This window comes from Scyliorhinus torazame, chromosome 15 (genome assembly GCF_047496885.1).
Source record: "Scyliorhinus torazame isolate Kashiwa2021f chromosome 15, sScyTor2.1, whole genome shotgun sequence".
Taxonomy (NCBI): domain Eukaryota; kingdom Metazoa; phylum Chordata; class Chondrichthyes; order Carcharhiniformes; family Scyliorhinidae; genus Scyliorhinus; species Scyliorhinus torazame.
This window is the reverse complement of record NC_092721.1, coordinates 192,860,885-192,883,478: the sequence shown is the minus strand read 5'-3', so window position 1 is coordinate 192,883,478 and position 22,594 is coordinate 192,860,885.

Genomic DNA, 22,594 nt, shown 5'->3' with positions numbered 1-22,594 from the left:
ACTTTCCCCCTTACTGCCTTTTGATCCTGTCCCTCTTTTACTACCTTCCAACTTCCTGTATTGATTCCCACCCCCCTGCCACATTAGTTTAAACCCTCCCCAGCAGCTCTAGCAAACACCCCCCCGAGGACATCGGTTCCAGTCCTGCCCAGGTGCAGACCGTCCGGTTTGTACTGGTCCCACCTCCCCCAGAACCGGTTCCAATGCCACAGGAATCTGAATCCCTTCCTCTTGCACCACCTCTCGAGCCACGCATTCATCCTATCTATCCTGACATTCCTACTCTGACTAGCTCATGGCACTGGTAGCAATTCAGAGATTACTACCTTTGAGGTCCTACTTTTTAGTTTAACTCCTAACTCCCTGAATTCAGCTTGTAGAACCTCATCCCACTTTTTACCTATATCGTTGGTGCCTATGTGCACCACGGCAGCTGGCTGTTCACCTCCCCCCCCCCCCCCCCCCCCCCACCCCCAGAATGTCCTGCAGCCGCTCCGAGACATCCTTGACCCTTGCACCAGGGAGGCAACATACCATCCTGGAGTCTCGATTGTGTCCGCAGAACTGCCTGTCTATTCCCCTTACGATTGAGTCCCCTATCACTATAGCCCTGCCATTCTTCTTCCTGCCCAGCTGTGCAGCAGAGTCAGCTATGGTGCCATGAACCTGGCTGCTGCTGCCTTCCCCTGGTGAGTCATCTCCCTCAATGGTATCCAAAGCGGTATATCTGTTTTGCAGGGAGATGACCGCAGGGGACACCTGCACTGCCTTCCTACTCTTGCTCTGTCTTTTGGTCACCCATTTTCTATCTCCCTCAGTAACTTTCACCTGCGGTGTGACCGACTCGCTAAACGTGCTATCCACGACATCCTCAGCATCGCGGATGCTCCAAAGTGAGTCCATCCGCAGCTCCAGAGCCTTCAAGCGGTCTAATAGGAGCTGCAACTGGACACACTTCTTGCACGTGAAGGAGCCAGGGACAGTGGACGTGTCCCTGAGCTCCCACATCGCACACGAGGAGCATGACACGGGTCTGAGACCTTCTGCCATGTCTTAAACCTTCGGTTAACTTACACAATTACAATTCCAAAAAAAAAAACGAAGAAAAAATAAATAAATATACCAATGAAAAGAAAAACTATTTAATAGTCACTTACCAGGGATAAAAAGCACCCCCCCCCCCCCCAAGCTTTGAATTCCCACCTAGCTTCAAATTCCCAACCTCACTCTTGGTTGTGCCTCACTCTGGCTGTGTCTTCTCTGTCTCACTGGGAGAACTCACTGGGAGTGAGTTACAAGTTGCTCTTTTAAATTGGCCTGAGTTGACCCCCCCCAAACCTGCTTTTAGATCAAAGTAGATTAAGGTGACTGACACTTAACTGCCAATCAGTTATGTGAGTGGGTGGGGCAGCCCTTGTTAACCTTCACTGCACAATTCTAAATTAATTTAAATTCCTGAAATTTAAAAAGGAACAGTTTTACCGATTGAATTCAATTTAATTCAATTCCCACCTAGCTTCAAATTCCCAAACTCACTCTTTGCTGTGTCTCACTCTGGCTGTGTCTTCTCTGGCTCAATGGGAGAACTCACTGTCCCAATTCCTGTCCCAGCTCCCCACGGTTTTACCGTCCCTCTCTCGGCTCCCAACCTGCCGCCTGGGAGCTGGTCCAATTCGGCCCAATGTTTCAGGCCTGTTACCAGGGTTGTGAGATATTAGAGATGTAACAGGTTTTAAGCAAGTACGGGGCAGTGAGAGGGGACAAGGGAGGAAATGATGAAAGGGAAAAGTCTGTGATAGGGGGAAGACGGGAGAGATCAAATGATATAAGACAATGGTGCGAACCAGAAGAGGCTCTTCCAAACACCCTTCTGCTACACTGGAGATGTCAAAAATAGAATCATTACCAGCAATTGTAGAGTAAACAACTGGCTACGATCCGAAATTAACAGAAATGGTGATTTCTAATTTTTCCCAGTTCTGATGAAAGGTAATCGATTTGGAAACTTGAGTGGAATCTTCTGCACTCTCTACTGATGAGCTTCGAAGCGGGGAGGACCCGTAATTAGATGGGATGATGGATCCCCGTATTCTCGCTATCGTCCTACCTCCGCCTGAATTAATTTCCGGGCAGGAAGGCCCAGGGCCGGCCTTCTCTCCCCGCTGTCGATTGAGGCCATCAAGTGGCCAATTAATAGCCACTTAGGAGCCTCACCTGGAATGAGCCTCACATCACTGGTATTAACCTAGTGGCGGCCCCATTGCATGACAGGTAAAACGGTGCAGCCAGCTTATTAACTCCGCTGGAGTGGGAGAGGTGGGGGGGCACTCAGCGGCTGATTGAGGGACTGGACATCAAGAAAGGGGTACATTGCTCATAAACATCTACACCCACTCCTAGTGAACTGCACTCCACACAATCCCTCCTCATCATTACTTTTTCAAAAATATAATTCCAATTCAGGGAGAATTTAGCATGGCCAGTCCACTTACCCTGCACATCTTTGGGTTGAGTTTTCTTTTATTCGTTCATGGGATGTGGGCGTCGCAGGCTGGGCCAGAATTTATTGCCCATCCCTGAGGGCACTTAAGAGTCAACCACATTGCTGAGGGTCTGGAGTCACATGTAGGCCAGACCAGGTAAGGACAACAGATTTCCTTCCCTAAAGGGCATTGGTGAACCAGATGGGTTTCTACAACAATCGACAATTGTTTCATGGTCACCTTTTAGACTTTTAATTCCAGATTTTTATTGAATTCAAATTTCACCATCTGCCCTGGCGGGATTCGAACCCGGGTCCCCAGAGCATGAATCTGAGTCTCTGCATTACTAGTCTAGCGATGATACCACTATGCCACTGCCTCCCCGCGAGGTGAGACCCATGCAGACACGAGGAGAATGTGTAAATGTCCCATGGACAATGACCCGGGGCCGGGATCGAACCCAGGTCCACGGTGCCGTGCTAACCACTGCATCACCGTGCCATTTACCCCCTCATTACTTGCCTGTGGACTGTGGCCTGGGTCGCCCAGCGATCCTGGGACTCTCTGGAGCATGTCCTTACAGTGGCGGCCACAGCCTCCTTTTGACGCTGCTGAGTACAAGACCTAGCAGCTCTCGAGTGCGAGACCTCTGCCCCCGATGGTCTTAATTCCAGGGCAAGGTCTGCTGCTGCTCTTGCCATTGACTGACTGGCTTGTGCCTCCGTGGGCCTCCTGGCAAAGAGGCAGCATGGGTTTCTCGCTGGATCTCCAGCTGGCAGGCGAGCTGCCCGACGTATCAAGAATATTCCACCTGTTAACTCCGTTCCTCTGGCCACGGATGCCACCTGACCCACTGAGTATTTCCAGCTTTTGCTACTCTTATTTCTGATTTCAAGCATCGACAGTCACTGTGCTTTTGCATCAAGCTTTTCGTTCCTGATGTGTGTGAGGGATCTGGGTATGGGTCGCGGCATATCGTTTTTTCCCTTTACTCACGTGCTCAGGTATTATATCGCCATCAATTAAGAAGATAGAACGAGCAAATGATTCTCCCCCACTAGGCCACTGCAAACGCATCCTCTGCCGACAGGTGGGACAAGCACGGCAGCATTCCCAGATCGCCGGCATCGCAGATTTCACCGAGGCAGTCAGCCAGCTGCCTCCCTTCAACCGCGGAGCATGTGGCAAACTGCAGGTGCCAACACGCACGCTACCATCCCGGCGCAGTCAGTTAGCGAGCCACCCTACCGACACCTGACATCCTGCTGCGGTTTTAATTGCTCTCACTTTTATTCGGGGCTAGCAAGCAGAAGGATTCCATCTGTTTAACTACACCACCCTGCTGTGACAGCAGCAGACCTGCGACGATATAAATGGGATTTGAACAGAACATGAATGTGAACACACCGTTCGCGTTACCCGCGGGCTAATTCACAATGGATTTTAAAAGGCTTGAGAATATCTTAGTGACATTAAAAATAAAAAAATAAAACAGGAATCTGAGGCCACCAGTGATTGCTACATGCGTAAATGGTTTTAGTGGACTGCTCTTTCAAAGAGCCAGCATGCGACGGACAGGCCAAATGGCCTCTTTCCATGCAGATTTTAAGAAATATGTTATGCCACTAAAGCATGCACACCAGAAGGTTTAGAATTGATCCCCCATTCCTTGTTCCCGGATGACAGATTCCGGGTATGAGAGTTGTTGGAGCATCTTGATTCTTTTTCTCATTGTTGGCCTGTGGGCCTCACTGACTAGGCCGGCATTTATTGTCCATTCCTCTGTTTCCCTTGAGAAAGCTATGGTGAGCCACCTTCTTCAACTGCTATTGCCCATGAAGAACATAGATTGGGGGCGGATGTTTGAGGGCAAATCAACATCTGACATGTGGAAGGCTTTCAAGTGTCAGGTGAAAGGAATTCAGGCATGTTCCTGTGAGGAAGGATAAATACGGCAATTTTCGGGAACATTGGATAACGAGAGATATTGTAGGCCTCGTCAAAAAGAAAGAGGAGGCATTTGTCAGGGCTAAAAGACTGGGTACAGACGAAGCCTGCGTGGAATATAAGGAAAGTAGGAAGGAACTTAAGCTAGGAGTCAGGAGGGCTAGAAGGGGTCACAAAAAGTCATTGGCAAATAGGGTTAAGGAAAATCCCAAGGCTTTTTACACGTACATAAAAAGCAAGAGGGTAGCCAGGGAAAGGGTTGGCCCACTGAAAGATAGGCAAGGGAATCTATGTGTGGAGCCATTGGGAATGGGCGTGGTACTAAATGAATACTTTGCATCAGTATTCACCAAAGAGAAGAAATTGGTAGATGTTGAGTCTGGAGAAGGGGGTGTAGATAGCCTGGGTCACATTGAGATCCAAAAAGAAGAGGTGTTGGGTGTCTTAAAAAATATTAAGGTAGATAAGTCCCCAGGGCCTGATGGGATCTACCCCAGAATACTGAAGGAGGCTGGAGAGGAAATTGCTGAGGCCTTGACTGAAATCTTTGGATCCTCACTGTCTTCAGGGGATGTCCCGGAGGACTGGAGAATAGCCAATGTTGTTCCTCTGTTTAAGAAGGGTAGCAAGGATAATCCAGGGAACTACAGGCCGGTGAGCCTTACTTCAGTGGTAGGGAAATTACTGGAGAGAATTCTTCGAGCCAGGCTCTACTCCCATTTGGAAGCAAATGGACATATTAGTGAGAGGCAGCATGGTTTTGTGAAGGGGAGGTCGTGTCTCACTAACTTGATAGAGTTTTTCGAGGAGGTCACTAAGATGATTGATGCAGGTAGGGCAGTGGATGTTGTCTATATGGACTTCAGTAAGGCCTTTGACAAGGTCCCTTATGGTAGACTAGTACAAAAGGTGAAGTCACACGGGATCAGGGGGGAGCTGGCAAGGTGGATACAGAACTGGCTAGGTCATAGAAGGCAGAGAGTAGCAATGGAAGGATGCTTTTCTAATTGGAGGGCTGTGACCAGTGGTGTTCCACAGGGATCAGTGCTGGGACCTTTGCTCTTTGTAGTATATATAAATGATTTGGAGGAAAATGTAACTGGTCTGATTAGTAAGTTTGCAGACGACACAAAGGTTGGTGGAATTGTGGATAGCGATGAGGACTGTCAGAGGATACAGCAGGGTTTAGATTGTTTGGAGACTTGGGCGAAGAGATGGCAGATGGAGTTTAATCCGGACAAATGTGAGGTAATGCATTTTGGAAGATCTAATGCAGGTAGGGAATATACAGTGAATGGTGGAACCCTCAAGAGTATTGAAAGTCAAAGAGATCTAGGAGTACAGGTCCACAGGTCATTGAAAGGGGCAACACAGGTGGAGAAGGTAGTCAAGAAGGCATACGGCATGCTTGCCTTCATTGGCCGGGGCATTGAGTATAAGAATTGGCAAGTCATGTTACAGCTGTATAGAACCTTAGTTAGGCCACACTTGGAGTATAGTGTTCAATTCTGGTCGCCACACTACCAGAAGGATGTGGAGACTTTAGAGAGGGGGCAGAAGAGATTTACCAGCATGTTGCCTGGTATGGAGGGCATTAGCTATGAGGAGCTGTTGAATAAACTCGGTTTGTTCTCACTGGAACGAAGGAGGTTGAGGGGAGACCTGATAGAGGTCTACAAAATTATGAGGGGCATTGACAGAGTGGATAGTCAGAGGCTTTTCCCCAGGGTAGAGGGGTCAATTACTAGGGGGCATAGGTTTAAGGTGAGAGGGGCAAGGTTTAGAGTAGATGTACGAGGCAAGTTTTTTACGCAGAGGGTCGTGGGTGCCTGGAACTCGCTACCGGAGGAGGTGGTGGAAGCAGGGACGAAAGTGACATTTAAGGGGTATCTTGACAAATACATGAATAGGATGGTAATAGAGGGATACGGACCCAGGAAGTGTAGAAGATTGTAGTTTAGTCAGGCAGCATGGTTGGCACGGGCTTGGAGGGCCGAAGGACCTGTTCCTGTGCTGTACATTTCTTTGTTCTTTGTTCTTTGTACTGCCAATAAGCCCACACTGCTATTGGGATAGAAGTCGATTGAAATATATATTGATTGTGTCCCCTCTGAACTTACCCACAAGAGGAAACATCTTTTCCAAGTCCACCCTGTCAAGACCTTTCAGGAAAGGTGGGTTTGGAAAGGATGCTTCCTCTCGTTCGTGAGTCCAGAACTAGTGGGCACTATGTTTTAAAATTAGGATTCGCCCTTTTCGGATAGAGATGAGGAGAATTTTTTTCCTCCCAGGAGATTGCCTGACTTTGGGACTCAGTGCCTCAGAAGATGATGGGGGCAGAGTCCTTGAATATTTTTAAGCCAGAGAAAGATAAATTCTTGCTAGTCAAGGGAACCGAAGGTTACCAAGGTTAGATGGGAATGCAGAACTTGAAACACCAACATTGCTATTGAATGGAGGAGCAGGCTCGATGGACCAAATGGCCTACTTCTGATCCTATTCCGTACGTTCCAGGATTTTGACCTTGTTGCAGCGCTGGCCCGGTGATGAAGTTCCGAATCAGGATGGTGAGTGGAAGGGAACTTGGAGGTGGTGATGTTCTTACGCTATTTCCCCTGTTCTTCTAGATGGTAGAGGGTGCGTGTTTGGAAGGTGCTGTCAAAAGGGTGATGACGGGTCGCTGAATTCTGTAGCCACACCGGACATGCTGCGGTGGTCGTGGAGGGAGTCAATGTTTAAGGTGATGGATTTCCCACTGTCTCTACCAAACTGACCATGGGTAAAGATGCACAGCCAACATTACTGATCTCCCAAGGACCATAGTGCAGGGCACCATGAAGAGGAAAAAATGCAACAGAGGATGAGCTGAATCGAACAGTCACTGGGTGTACGGCAATGAGAGGAGGGGTAAAAAAAAATCACTTCCTTCTCCTATCACTGCGAATCTGACCATAACAGGGTTGTTTTTGTGCATTTAGCAAGGCCGAAGATTTTTACTCACAATCTGTGCTTAATCGTTCACACGCTGATTGCAAAGAAAGCTGTCTGGCATCATTTCTTGGGCTTTCAATGGAAAGGGATTCGTTTTTTATGGCGGAAAAGCAACACGCCATGTTCACTTGATATAAACATATTTGTAAAGATAAACCCACTTCTGACCTTCACAACACCCACGCAAAAACGGCCACACAAGCATGCAGAATTGCAAGCTCTCCAGTGGGTCGTTCCTTTCTCAGCCAAATCAAAGTTCAATACAAAAAGGAAAAATAGAAAGTTTATTGTTTCTTTTTTTTCCATTTAAGGGGCAACTTAGCGTGGCCAATCCACCTACCCTGCACATTTTTGGGTTGTGGGAGTGAGACCCTCGCAGACACGGGGACAATGTGAAAACACCACACGGACAGTGTTCCAGGGCCAGGATCGAACCCTGGTCCTTGCCGCCATGAGGGAGAGTTTACTGTTTCTGAGTCATTTTCTGATCAGTGACTGTGGCAGATACCTTTTCGCGATGTTCCTGAGATTTCAGGAGTTGAAGCCCATGTAAAATTGCAATTGCCAACGGCAATTTACTTTTAAAATATAATCCGTCATTTCTAGAAGTCGATGATTTTTGTACCCGAGGGTCCTTTTGGTGAAAGGTTCTCTATCTCTGTGCTGGATTTTAACCTGGAATAGAGAAAGGTCCTCACCTTGAAGGATAAAGGAAGGAGGTGAACATTACTTCCCACCTGGCAGGCTTTTCCACAATACTGATTGACCAGCTTTCCTGCAGTATTGGAGGAGATTTCAGAAATGGTTACTTCAGTCATGTGATCTCTCTCTGCATAATTATTTCAGATGATACGATTGGCTGATATCTGGACAGACCATAACTTCTGTTTCATGGTCGAGGGGATAAGATTCTGTAATGTCCCAACCATTAACTCCTGAATATCCATTATTCATCTTGATGAGATAGGGAGAACCCCTTTCCAATAAAAGCAAATTACTGCGGATGCTGGAATCTGAACGAAAGAGAAAATGCTGGAAAATCTCAGCAGGTCTGGCAGCATCTGGAGGGAGAGAAAAGAGCGAACGTTTCGAGTCCGATGACTCTTTGTCAAAGCTAACAGACAGAGAAAGCGGGAAATATTTATACTGTGGAGTGAGAATGAAAGATGAGTCATAGCCACAGAAACCCAGGGAAACGGGGTGCTAATGGCCACAGAAAGCAAGGGGAAAGAGTGCGAATGGCAGTCCCCAGAGAGAACAAAAGATGTGAAAGGCCAAACAGCAGGGAAACTAACATCAGAGGATGAACTGTAGATGTTGGGGAGGGGAAGGGGGAAGCAAAGAGGAGAAAGGTTAAGGAAAAATGGATAAGACTGGGGGGGGGGGGGGGTTAAATATATATTAAGGAAGAAAGAAATGGTAAAACACAGTTAAAATAAAATGGGATGAAAACAAATGGGTCGAGGTGGGGTAGAGCTGATCATCTGAAGTTGTTGAATTCGATATTAAGACTGGAAGGCTGTAGCGTGCCTAACCCAGGCAGCCTGACACTGCCAGCCTGGAGCCCGGATGTGCCCCTGTCATCCTGGAAGTGCACATGGGCACCCTGACAATGCCAGGGTGGTACTGAAGAGGTGCCACACTGGCAGTGCCAAGGTACCTCGGTGCCAGGCAAAATGCCAGGGTGCCACCCTCCCCTGTCCCTGACCACCTGAGGGGCTATACTGGCCTGCGAGACCCTCTGAGGTGCCCTTACGATCCATCTTCATGGAGATGAGGACCAAACGGCATCCTGGCGAGGTCTCCCAGGTACAGCTGTTCAGTCCCATGAGCCAGGTGAATCCGGCGTTGGGTATTTAAATGGCCCGAATGACTCATTTAAATATGCAGATCTGGATCTCGCTCAGCGAGGGCACGATGCAGATCGTGCAGGGCAGTGTCTTATCTTAGAATCCCTACAGTGCAGAAGGTGGCCATTCAGCTCATCGTGTCTGCACCGACCTTCGAATGAGCACTCTACCAATGCCCACTCCCCCCATCCCTGTAACCCCATAACCTGATCTGTACATCCCTAATGTGGAGATGCCGGCGTTGGACTGGGGTGAGCACAGTCAGAAGTCTTACAACACCAGGTTAAAGTCCAACAGGTTTGTTTCAAACACTAACTTTCGGAGCACTGCTCCTTCCTCAGGTGAATGAAGAGGTGTGTTCCAGAAACATATATATAGACAAAGTCAAAGATGCAAGGCAATGCTTTGAATGCGAGCATTTGCAGGTAATTAAGCATTGTCTTGCATCTTTGACTTTGTCTATATATATGTTTCTGGAACATACCTCTTCATTCACCTGAGGAAGGAGCAGTGCTCCGAAAGCTAGTGATTCAAAACAAACCTGTTGGACTTTAACCTGGTGTTTTCAGATTTCGTACTGTGTACATTCCTAGACACTGAGTTTCTCATGGCCAATCCACTCAACCTGCACATTTTTGGACCATGGGATAAAACCGGAGCACCCGGGAGAAAATCCACGCAGTCACAGGGAAAAACAGACAGTGACGCAAGGCCGGCATTGAACCCAGGGCCCTGGTGCTGTGAGGCAGCTGTGCTAACTACTGTGTCACCATGTGAGATGGATCTCCTGCGCCGAGATTAGGGGGCACGCGCGTTTCATCTGTTGCACCCAGATCCACGTTGGGTGCAACACAATCGCTGAATCGCACCCATTTTCATTGCCTGACACGTATGGCATGAATGTTACTTGCCATTCATCAGCGTAAGTCTTGATTTTCACCTGTGGTTTGGCTTCAGCTTCCTTGGTTGTAGAGCTTCATAATCTTAGTTACTACCTCAAGACTCGGTGTGAGTGGCTAAAGACAGGGTTAAACTTAGCTACGGTGCACTTTGTTCATGTCACTGACCTAAATTCCATTCCTAGGCTGCAACCCCATGCCAAACTCATATCAGTGTTTGCTTGATCCCAGGCAGTTTCCTTTCTCGCTACCAATCTGACAGAAGATTGGAATCTTCCACCTTCAAAGATTGTCTGCTTCTGCTCCGATATCTGTCCACCTCTGCTCAACCTTTAGTCAATGTCTTCACCCTTTCAAGGTTTAGCTTCTCGAATGGTTTCCTTACCAATTCCCTCACAGCTTTCAAAAGCCCCATTGCAAATCTTTTTCCAAAGATCTGAGCATGAGTAGACCATACAACCATTCAAGCTCGTTCACCATTTACTAAAACCATGGCTAATCTCCGACCTTGACTCAATTCGACTTTCCTGCCTATCTCATATCCCATGTTGCCATCTTGTCCAGTCTTGAATCTACTCAATGGCACAACATCCCCATCCATCTGAGGTAGAGAATTCCAAAGATTCACAACCTTCTAAATGAAGCAATATCTCCTCATCTCAGTCCCAGCTGACTCCTTGCCTGAGGGTATGCCACTTAATTCTAGAGTCTCTGAAGGAAACTGCTTCTGAGGGTGGGATTTTCCAGACCAGCCGATTGGCGGGATCTTCCGGTCCTCCCGAAGCCAAACCCGCCATGGGTTCCTCAGTGGCGGTGGCATGGTGATATTGTCACTGGACAAGTAATCCAGGGACCCTGAGTGATACTCTGGGGTCCCAGGTTTGAATCCTGCCACGGCAGATGGTGACATTTGAATCCAATGACAATCTGGAATTAAAAGCTTATTGACGACCATGAAACCATTGTCGATTGTCATAAAAACCTATCTGGTTCACTATTATCCCTTTAGGGAAGGAAATCTGCCATCCTTACCTGGTCTGGCCTACATGTGACACCAGATCCACATCAATGTGGTTGATTCTTAACTGCCCCTCAAGGGCAATTAGGATGGGTAATAAATGCTGGCATAGCCAGCGACACCCACATCCCATGAATGAATTTTGAAAAAGAATGGGCAAGCCATGCAAAACGCATGAAAGAGCGGAAGGGCGTGCCAGCAGTCAATGATGAGCCATCTCTGCCAAGGGAAAACCCGTTGTGGGGGACTGGAAAAATCCACTATCAGTCTTTTCACTGACTACGTCATTACTTCCATTTGTTCACGGGACGTGAGCATCGTTAGCTAGGCCAGTATTTATTGCCCATCCCTAATTGCCCTTGAGGACTTTTACAACAATGTAAGACTGTTCTCATGAGCTTATTCTTCATTAATAAATCCACAGTATTCTTACCCAATCCCTTATGAATGATTCAATAACAGAAATTACTGGATACCCTCAGCAGGTCTGACAGCATCTGTGGAGAGAGGAGGGAGCTAACGTTTCGAGTCTGGATGACTCTTTGTTAAAGCTAGAGAGAACTGGAGATAGGATGAGATTTATACTGTTATGGGTGGTGGTGGTGGGGGCGTGGAGCAGGGGGGCTGGATAGAAGGCCAGCGAAAGGTGGAGATTGACAAAGATGTTGTGGACAAAATTGATAAATCTCATCCTGTTTCGAGGTCTCTTCAGATTTGACAAAGAGTCACCCAGATTCGAAACATTAGCCCCCTTTTCTCTCCACAGATGCTGTCAGACCTGCTGAGATAGTCCAGCATTTTCTGTTTTTGTTTCAGATTCCAGAACCCACAATAATTTCCTTTAACCTTATGAATGATTTGTGAATTTGTAAGATTCTTGGTAGTGTGGATGATCAGGGAGATCTCAGTGTCCATGTACATAGATCCCTGAAAGTTGCCACCCAGGTTGAGAGGGTTGTTAAGAAGGCGTACGGTGTGTTAGCTTTTATTGGTAGAGGGATTGAGTTTTGGAGCCATGAGGTCATGTTGCAGCTGTACAAAACTCTGGTGCGGCCGCATTTGGAGTAGTGCGTACAATTCTGGTCGCCGCACTACAGGAAGGATGTGGAAGCATTGGAAAGGATGCAGAGGAGATTTACCAGGATGTTGCCTGGTATAGAGGGAAGATCTTATGAGGGAAGGCTGAGGGACGTGAGGCTGTTTTCGTTAGAGATAAGAAGGTTAAGAGGTGACTTAATTGAGGCATACAAGATGATCAGAGGATGAGATAGGATGGACAGTGAGAGCCTTTTTCCTCGGATGGTAATGTCGAGCACGAGGGGACATAGCTTGAAATTGAGGGGAGATAGAACAGAGGTCAGAGGTAAGTTCTTTACTCAGAGAGTAATAAGGGCGTGGAATGTCCTGCCTGCAACAGTAGTGGACTCGCCAACATTAAGGGCATTTAAATGGTCATTGGATAAACATATGGATGGTAAGGGAATAATGTTGATGGGCTTTAGAGTGGTTTCACAGGTCGGCATAACATCGAGGGCCGAGGGACCTGTACTGCGCTGTAATGTTCTATGTTCTATTACCACAATAACCTCAAGGACTTATATCACTATAAGAACACAAGAAAAACCATGGGTGCAAACAGCCACGCCATGAACATAGAGCATTCACATTGACTCAGCGATCAAGGATCATATCTTAGAGTCATAGAATTTACAGTGCAGAAGGAGGCCATTCAGCCCATCAAGTCTGCTCGGCCCTTGGAAAGAGCACCCCACTTAAGCCCATACCTCCACCCTATCCCCGTAACACAGTAACCGCACCTAAACTTTTTTGGACACTAAGGGCAATGACCAATCCACCTATCCTGCACATCTTTGGACTGTGGAGGAAATCGGAGCACCCGGAGGAAACCCACGCAGACACGGGGATAACGTGCAGACTCCGCACAGACAGTGACCCGAGCCGGTAATCGAACCTGAGACCCTGGAGCTCTGAAGCAACTGTGCTAACCACTGTGCTACCGTGAAAAGTCCTTCTCCTTGGTTCAATAATGAGGAGCTGCTGTACAATATCAGTTCACTCCTTGGAGCACTTGAGGAATGCTAACAGTATTGGCACTGTTCCAACAAGAGCCACAATTTCACAATGTCAACGACTATTTGAATTACTGATGTAATTCGAATGATAAAAATGGAGAATTTCCAGCACATCCCGCCTCAACCTGCCCATCCCCTTCACTTAGATGCTTCTGATAAATGCAGTGACAAAAATGGAGAGAATTAAAAGTTGACAGTCCAATAGCTGGCGCACATTTGCCTCATGGTACTGGCCATTTAAAGTGGCCTAGTTGGTGCAATGATATAAACACCAATTGTTCACAAAGGACTAGGTAAACGCGTTGTGGCTTCATTCACTGAGACTAAGCACATGAGAACAGTTGTGCATAGGTATAAAGCTTGAAGGCAATAACAGCAGAGCTGTGTGTGTGTGATCTGCTCAGAGGCAAAAGTGAAACTGAGACTGAAATGCATGACACACTCCCTGCTCGTAATGATGCCATGCTGCTGTCCCGTAATGGCACATTGCAACAATTGAAAGTCCCCTAGGATCTGAGTCAGATGATTATGGGTTCAAGTCTCACTCCAGGAATTAAGCGCAAAGATCAAGACTGTACAGTGCGGAGAGGTGCAGTGTTGGAGGTTCCACCTTTCAGATGAGATGTTGAACGGAGGAGCCTTGAAGATTGCTGCAAAAGATCCCATGCGGCTATTTCAAAGAAGAACAAGGAAGTTATCCCAGCGTCCTGGATATTATTGTCACTAAAATAGATTATCTGACCCTTATTACATTATTGTCTGTGGGAGATTGCTGTGTGCAAATTGTTTGCTGCCCTTCCTACATTGCAACAGACTTTCTGAAGTACTTCATTGACTGTGAAGTGCTTTGGGATGCCTTGAGATCATGCAAGGTGCTATATAAATGCAAATCTTTCTTAGCAGTTTGTGAGTGAGTTCCCATCCGATGGTCACTTACACAGTGAATTATCAGGCATAGGCAATGAGAGACTTGTATTTGGAATACTAAAGATAGCAGTAGGCAGTTTCTATCACTGGTTCGACGCAGTGATATCACTTTCTGCTCGTGCACTAAAAGCATTAATTGAGCCAATTACTGCAGAGAGCGACTCAATTAGCTTTAGTCATGCTGAAAATTCTGGAGAGTTATTTAGTATGCTTCAATGCAGTTATAAATCACTCTCAGACAAATCCTTTATCTTGGCTCACAGCTTAAAGACCATCTGATTGAAGCAATTCAAAAGAATATATTTTTCAGCTTGTGGAAGATAAAGTGAGTGTGAGCATGTCACCTTTCACGCATTTGTGGGAAGATCCCGATATGATTTACGATGCATATGTTGATAATAGTATGTGTTCAATAGAACAGAGGAGATCAGAGAATTTCACCGCAAAGGTGATGCCATGCGATCCACTGCCACAGCCCTTAGTCTCACTCCCCTGCTCTTGGCTCTTATCCTGGCAAATCTATCCTTTGTAAGTGTTTATCCAATTCCATTTTTAAAAGTTATTACTCAATCTGCTTTCACCACCCTTTCAGTCCAAAGATGTGCAGGTTAGATGGGGTGCTCTTTCGTAGGGTCGGTGTAATCTTGATGGGCCAAATGGCCTCCGTCTGCACTGTAGGGAGTCTACGATTCAATGCATTCCACATCAGAACATCTCACTTTGCAGAAACATTCTGGCAGAGCCTATTAACAATATTTTGTTTCTCTCTACATGGTGGAAGACACTAAAAGCATTCTAAGAATAACAGAAAATCGGGAGCAAAAGGGAGGGAGAAAGTTAAAGCAATCACTATCACTAAAGAAAAAGGAGTAGGAAAACAAATGGAATTAAAGGCTGCCTAAGTCTGGAATATTGTGTTCAGTTTTGGTCTCCTTACCTGAGCTGGAGGGTGTGCAGAGGAGACTCAGTAGGTTAATCCCAGAGTTGAGGGGGTTGGATTACGAGGAGAGGTTGAGCAGACTGGGACTGTACTCGTTGGAATTTAGAAGGATGCGAGGGGATCTTATAGAATCATATAAAATTATGAAGGGAATAGATAGGATAGATGCGGGCAGGTTGCTTCCACTGGCGGGTGAAAGCAGAACTAGGGGGCATAGCCTCAAAATAAAGGGAAGTAGATTTAGCACTGAGCTTAGGAGGAACTTCTTCACCCAAAGGGTTGTGAATCTATGGAATTCCTTGCCCAGCGAAGCAGTTGAGACTCCTTCATTAAATGTTTTTAAGATAAAGATAGATAGTTTTTTTAAGAATAAAGGGATTAAGGGTTATGGTGTTTGGGCTGGAAAGTGGAGCTGAGTCCACAAAAGATCAGCCATGATCTCATTGAATGGCGGAGCAGGCTCAAGGGGCCAGATAGCCTTCTCCTGCTCCTAGTTCTTGTGTTCTTATGTTTAAGTCTCCCAGGTCTGATGGCGTGCAACCTCCTGTCTTAAAAGAAGGAGCTGCAGAATTGGTGGATGCATTGGCTGTGAATTCCCTAGATTCTGGGAAGGTTGAAGCAGATTGCAAAACCGCAGGTATGTCGCACCTCTTCAAGAAAGGAAGATATAGAAAGCACAAAATTATAAGCCCAACATCGTTCATTGGGAAACCACTGGATTCCAATATTGGGGAAGTAGTAGCAGGACATTCCAAAAATCATAGCACAGTCACGCAGAGTCAATATCGCATTATTAAAGGCAAATTTATTCTCTTTCAGGAGATAAAAATCAGGGTGAAATAAGGAGAGCTGATGTAGGGTATTTGCATCCCCAAAATACATTTAATAAGGTGCCACATGAAAACTTACTGCTGCAAAAGATAAGAACTCATGGTGCTGGCAGTAATATATTAGCACCCATGGAGGGCTGACTAACTGTCAAAAATAGGATGGCACAGCGGCACAGTGGTTAGCACTGTTGCCTCACAGCACCAAGGACCAGGGTTCATTTCTGGCCTTGGGGGTCTGCATGTGTGGAATTTGCACATTCTCCCTGTGTGTATGGGTTTCCTCCGGGTGCTCTGGTTTCTTCCCACAGTCTAAAGATGTGCAGGCAGATGGACTGGCCAAGCTGAATTGCCTCCTAATTTCCAAGGTCGAGTAGGTTAAGTGCGGTTGCGGGGCTGGGGCGGGGCTGTGGGCCTAGGCAAGGTGCTATTTCTGAGGGTCGGTGCAGACTCCTGGTGCCAAATGGCTTCCTTCTGCACTTTAGGAATTATATGGGATTCTATTTGAGAGCCAGGATAAATGGCTAATTTTCAGCTTGGCAATTTATGATTAATGCGGTGCCACAGGGAATACTGTTGGGGTCCCACTTATTTACGATCTATACTAATCTCTCGGATGTAGGGAGAGAGCGTATTGTAGCTAGGTTTGCTGACAGTACAAAGTGAGGAGGAAGAGTCTGCAAAGGGATACAGATAGGTTAAGTGAGAAGGCAAAAATTTGGCAAATGAAGTATAACTCCCAGGGCAACTGACTCCTGACTGTACCATTGTACTGTTTCCTCTGCTGGTTATGGGACGGTAATGGCGGTGTCTGGGACATGTCAGGTATGATTTTGTCTGTGTGATTATGTCAGGACTTGGCTTGCCTCGTCTGTGAGCCAACCCTCCCACTTTTGGCAAACAGTATGTTAGTAAGAAGGACTTTGCAGGGTCCACAGGACTGGGTTTGCTGTTGGCGTTTCCGATGCCTGGGTCAATGCAACGGAGTTCGACCAGTTTCATTCCTTTTCATTCACTTGGTGGTGGTTTGATACAACTGAACGACTTGTTCGGCATTTAAGAGCCAATCACATATGGGATTTTATGACAACGGATAATGTTTACATGGTCATTGGACTATTAATTGCAGAATTTTTTAAAAAGTGAAATTCTACCTGTGGCCCTAAAGCGTTACCTCGGGTCTCTGGCTAACTGGTCGAGTGACAATGCCACTATGCCATTGCTCCCCTCCATGTCTCTCTCAGGGAGAGAACCTGAGAACATCTAAGACACTCAGAAGGTAAGAAGGTAAGTAAGTGATTTTTACTCATTTTTACTTTTATACCTTTTTCAAATTGTGTGTGTCAGGGGGAAACTGAAGTGACATCACAGAAAAGCTGTGGCCTGAGTGGCTGGTTGGGAATTTACACTAAATTTAAAAAAATTAAGCATTGGTAACTAATTAAACATAATTACTTAATTATGATTTAGAGGGGTATCTAAGCCAGAGATCGGAGAGTACTATATTTAGCTTTCGCATTTCTATTAGAAATCTAGTGCTAGGAAACAGATAGTTAACAGTAACTTTGAAAAGATTTTTAAAATATATATATATTTATTTAAATTTAAATTTTAATTAATTGACGCAATGTCAGTTAGAGGGGTACAGTGCTCTGACTGTGAGATGTGGCAGGTCCGGGAGGCTTCCAACGTCCCGGATGGCTTCATCTGCAGAAAGTGCACCCAACTGGAGCTCCTCACAGACCGCATGGTTCGGTTGGAGCAGCAATTGGATGCACTTAGGAGCATGCAGGTGGCGGTAAGCGTCATAGATCGCAGTTATGTAAATGTGGTCACACCCAAGCTGCAGGCAGAGAAATGGGTGACCACCAGAAAGGGCAGGCAGTCAGTGCAGGAATCCCCTGTGGTTGTCCCCCTCTCGAACAGGTATACCCCTTTGGATACTGTCGGGGGGGATAGCCTATCAGGGGAAAACAGCAGTAGCCAGAGCAGTGGCACCACGGCTGGCTCTGATGTTCAGAAGGGAGGGTCAAAGCGCAGAAGAGCAATAGTAATAGGGGACTCAAAGGTCAGAGGCACAGATAGGCACTTCTGTGGACGTGAAAGAGACTCCAGGATGGTATGTTGCCTCCCTGGTGCCAGGGTCCAGGATGTCTCCGAACGGGTAGAGGGCATCCTGAAGAGGGAGGGCAAACAGGCAGAGGTCGTTGTACATATTGGTACTAACGACATAGGCAGGAAGGGGCATGAGGTCCTGCAGCAGGAGTTCAGGGAGCTAGGCAGAAAGTTAAAAGACAGGACCTCTAGGATTGTAATCTCGGGATTACTCCCTGTGCCACGTGCCAGTGAGGCTAGAAATAGGAAGATAGAGCAGCTAAACACGTGGCTAAACAGCTGGTGTAGGAGGGAGGGTTTCCGTTATCTGGACCACTGGGAGCTCTTCCGGGGCAGGTGTGACCTATACAAGAAGGACGGGTTGCATCTAAACCGGAGAGGCATAAATATCCTGGCCGCGAGGTTTGCTAGTGTCACACGGGAGGGTTTAATCTAGTATGGCAGGGGGGTGGGCACGGGAGCAATAGGTCAGAAGGTGAGAGCATTGAGGGAGAACTAGGGAATAGGGACAGTGGGGCTCTGAGGCAGAGCAGACAGGGAGAAGTTGCTGAACACAGCGGGTCTGGTGGCCTGAAGTGCATATGTTTTAATGCAAGAAGTATTACGGGTAAGGCAGATGAACATAGAGCTTGGATTAGTACTTGGAACTATGATGTTGTTGCCATTACAGAGACCTGGTTGAGGGAAGGGCAGGATTGGCAGCTAAACGTTCCAGGATTTAGATGTTTCAGGCGGGATAGAGGGGGATGTAAAAGGGGAGGGGGAGTTGCGCTACTGGTTTGGGAGAATATCACAGCTGTACTGCGGGAGGACACCTCAGAGGGCAGTGAGGCTATATGGGTAGAGATCAGGAATAAGAAGGGTGCAGTCACAATGTTGGGGGTTTACTACAAGCCTCCCAACAGCCAGCGGGAGATAGAGGAGCAGATAGGTAGACAGATTTTGGAAAAGAGTAAAAACAACAGGGTTGTGGTGATGGGAGACTTCAACTTCCCCAATATTGACTGGGACTCACTTAGTGCCAGGGGCTTAGACGGGGCGGAGTTTGTAAGGAGCATCCAGGAGGGCTTCTTAAAACAATATGTAGACAGTCCAACTAGGGAAGGGGCGGTACTGGACCTGGTATTGGGGAATGAGCCCGGCCAGGTGGTAGATGTTTCAGTAGGGGAGCATTTCGGGAACAGTGACCACAATTCAGTAAGTTTTAAAGTACTGGTGGACAAGGATAAGAGTGGTCCTAGGATGAATGTGCTAAATTGGGGGAAGGCTAATTATAACAATATTAGGCGGGAACTGAAGAACATAGATTGGGGGCGGATGTTTGAGGGCAAATCAACATCTGACATGTGGGAGGCTTTCAAGTGTCAGTTGAAAGGAATTCAGGACCGGCATGTTCCTGTGAGGAAGAAGGATAAATACGGCAATTTTCGGGAACCTTGGATAACGAGAGATATTGTAGGCCTCGTCAAAAAGAAAAAGGAGGCATTTGTCAGGGCTAAAAGGCTGGGAACAGACGAAGCCTGTGTGGAATATAAGGAAAGTAGGAAGGAACTTAAGCAAGGAGTCAGGAGGGCTAGAAGGGGTCACGAAAAGTCATTGGCAAATAGGGTTAAGGAAAATCCCAAGGCTTTTTACACATACATAAAAAGCAAGAGGGTAGCCAGGGAAAGGGTTGGCCCACTGAAGGATAGGCAAGGGAATCTATGTGTGGAGCCAGAGGAAATGAGCGAGGTAATAAATGAATACTTTGCATCAGTATTCACCAAAGAGAAGAAATTGGTAGATGTTGAGTCTGGAGAAGGGTGTGTAGATAGCCTGGGTCACATTGAGATCCAAAAAGACGAGGTGTTGGGTGTCTTAAAAAATATTAAGGTAGATAAGTCCCCAGGGCCTGATGGGATCTACCCCAGAATACTGAAGGAGGCTGGAGAGGAAATTGCTGAGGCCTTGACAGAAATCTTTGGATCCTCGCTGTCTTCAGGGGATGCCCCGGAGGACTGGAGTATAGCCAATGTTGTTCCTCTGTTTAAGAAGGGTAGCAAGGATAATCCAGGAAACTACAGGCCGGTGAGCCTTACATCAGTGGTAGGGAAATTACTGGAGAGAATTCTTCAAGACAGGCTCTACTCCCATTTGGAAGCAAATAGACGTATTAGTGAGAGGCAGCATGGTTTTGTGAAGGGGAGGTCGTGTCTCACTAACTTGATAGAGTTTTTCGAGGAGGTCACTAAGATGATTGATGCAGGTAGGGCAGTGGACGTTGTCTATATGGACTTCAGTAAGGCCTTTGACAAGGTCCCTCACGGTAGACTAGTACAAAAGGTGAAGTCACACGGGATCAGGGGTGAGCTGGCAAGGTGGATACAGAACTGGCTAGGTCATAGAAGGCAGAGAGTAGCAATGGAAGGATGCTTTTCTAATTGGAGGGCTGTGACCAGTGGTGTTCCACAGGGATCAGTGCTGGGACCTTTGCTGTTTGTAGTATATATAAATGATTTGGAGGAAAATGTAACTGGTCTGATTAGTAAGTTTGCAGACGACACAAAGGTTGGTGGAATTGCGGATAGCGATGAGGACTGTCAGAGGATACAGCAGGATTTAGATTGTTTGGAGACATGGGCGGAGAGATGGCAGATGGAGTTTAATCCGGACAAATGTGAGGTAATGCATTTTGGAAGGTCTAATGCAGGTAGGGAATATACAATGAATGGTAGAACCCGCAAGAGTATTGAAAGTCAAAGTGATCTAGGAGTACAGGTCCACAGGTCACTGAAAGGGGCAACACAGGTGGAGAAGGTAGTCAAGAAGGCATACGGCATGCTTGCCTTCATTGGCCGGGGCATTGAGTATAAGAATTGGCAAATCATGTTGCAGCTGTATAGAATCTTAGTTAGGCCACACTTGGAGTATAGTGTTCAATTCTGGTCGCCACACTACCAGAAGGATGTGGAGGCTTTAGAGAGGGTGCAGAAGAGATTTACCAGAATGTTGCCTGGTATGGAGGGCATTGGCTATGAGGAGCGGTTGAATAAACTCGGTTTGTTCTCACTGGAATGAAGGAGGTTGAGGGGAAACCTGATAGAGGTCTACAAAATTATGAGGGGCACAGACAGAGTGGATAGTCAGAGGCTTTTCCCCAGGGTAGAGGGGTCAATTACTAGGGGGCATAGGTTTAAGGTGAGAGGGGCAAGGTTTAGAGTAGATGTACGAGGCAAGTTTTTTATGCAGAGGGTAGTGGGTGCCTGGAACTCGCTACCGGAGGAGGTGGTGGAAGCAGGGTCGATAGTGACATTTAAGGGGCATCTTGACAAATACATGAATAGGATGGGAATAGAGGGATACGGACCCAGGAAGTGTAGAAGATTGTAGTTTAGTCGGGCAGCATGGTCGGCACGGGCTTGGAGGGCCGAAGGGCCTGTTCCTGTGCTGTACATTTCTTTGTTCTTTGTTCTTTGTTTGTTGGGGAACATCCGTGTTGACGGTGCAGGAGCTGGAAGATAAATCATTGTCGGTGATTCTTTGACTGTGATGTGATAGATAAGAGTGAAGCCAGGTGAGGGCAGCCAGATGGATGGTGGTGGACAGGAGCTGACCTGGTCAATCATGTTAAAGGCTGCTGGCAGGTTGGGGTGACAAAGTTTCCCTTTGTCACAGTCGCACAGGATGCCATTTGTGACACTGATAGGCACCTTTGTTCAATTTGTGCTTGTAGAGAATAAAGATGATTTGGATAACAATCAATTTAGGTAAGATGAGGGCATTACCCTCTAAAATGCTGCACAATATTTTGATCTGGACTTAATACCGTAAAACCAATCAGTTATGGGTTTGACAAAACCACCTGTATAAATATGTAGAGAATGATATAAAACAAGGTCCCTTTTATCACCAGATTCATGATGCAGAAACCTGACCATAAATTCTAGATGGGACAAAGGAGCTCGGGGTTTGAAACCAAGCAGAGCATGAAAATGATTTGGTGAATGCCTTCTGGCATTTTGGAGGAGCCTTCATGTCGGGGCACAGGAGCTCAGGTCGACCCTTCATCCCCTCCAAAGAACAAAGAAATGTACAGCACAGGAACAGGCCCTTCGGCCCTCCAAGCCCGTGCCGACCATGCTGCCCGACTAAACTACAATCTTCTACACTTCCTGGGTCCGTATCCTTCTATTCCCATCCTATTCATATATTTGTCAAGAAAAGAACCAGTCTGCACCATCATTTAACCAGATCATGGATGATCTTTCACTCCAACCCGATCTTTCTGCAACATCCCCATGTCCCTTGATGTCATTAGTGTCTAGAAATCTATTGACTTCTGCTTCAAACGGGCTCAATGACTGAGCCTCTACAGGGTTAGAGAATTCCAAAGATTTACCACCCTCTGACTGAAGAAATTCCTCCTCATCTCAGCCCAATAGAGTCTATCTCTTAGTCTGAGATTATGTCCCCCTGGTCCGATAATGTTCTTTGATTGGGCTGGTGTTAAATCTTGATATTGTAG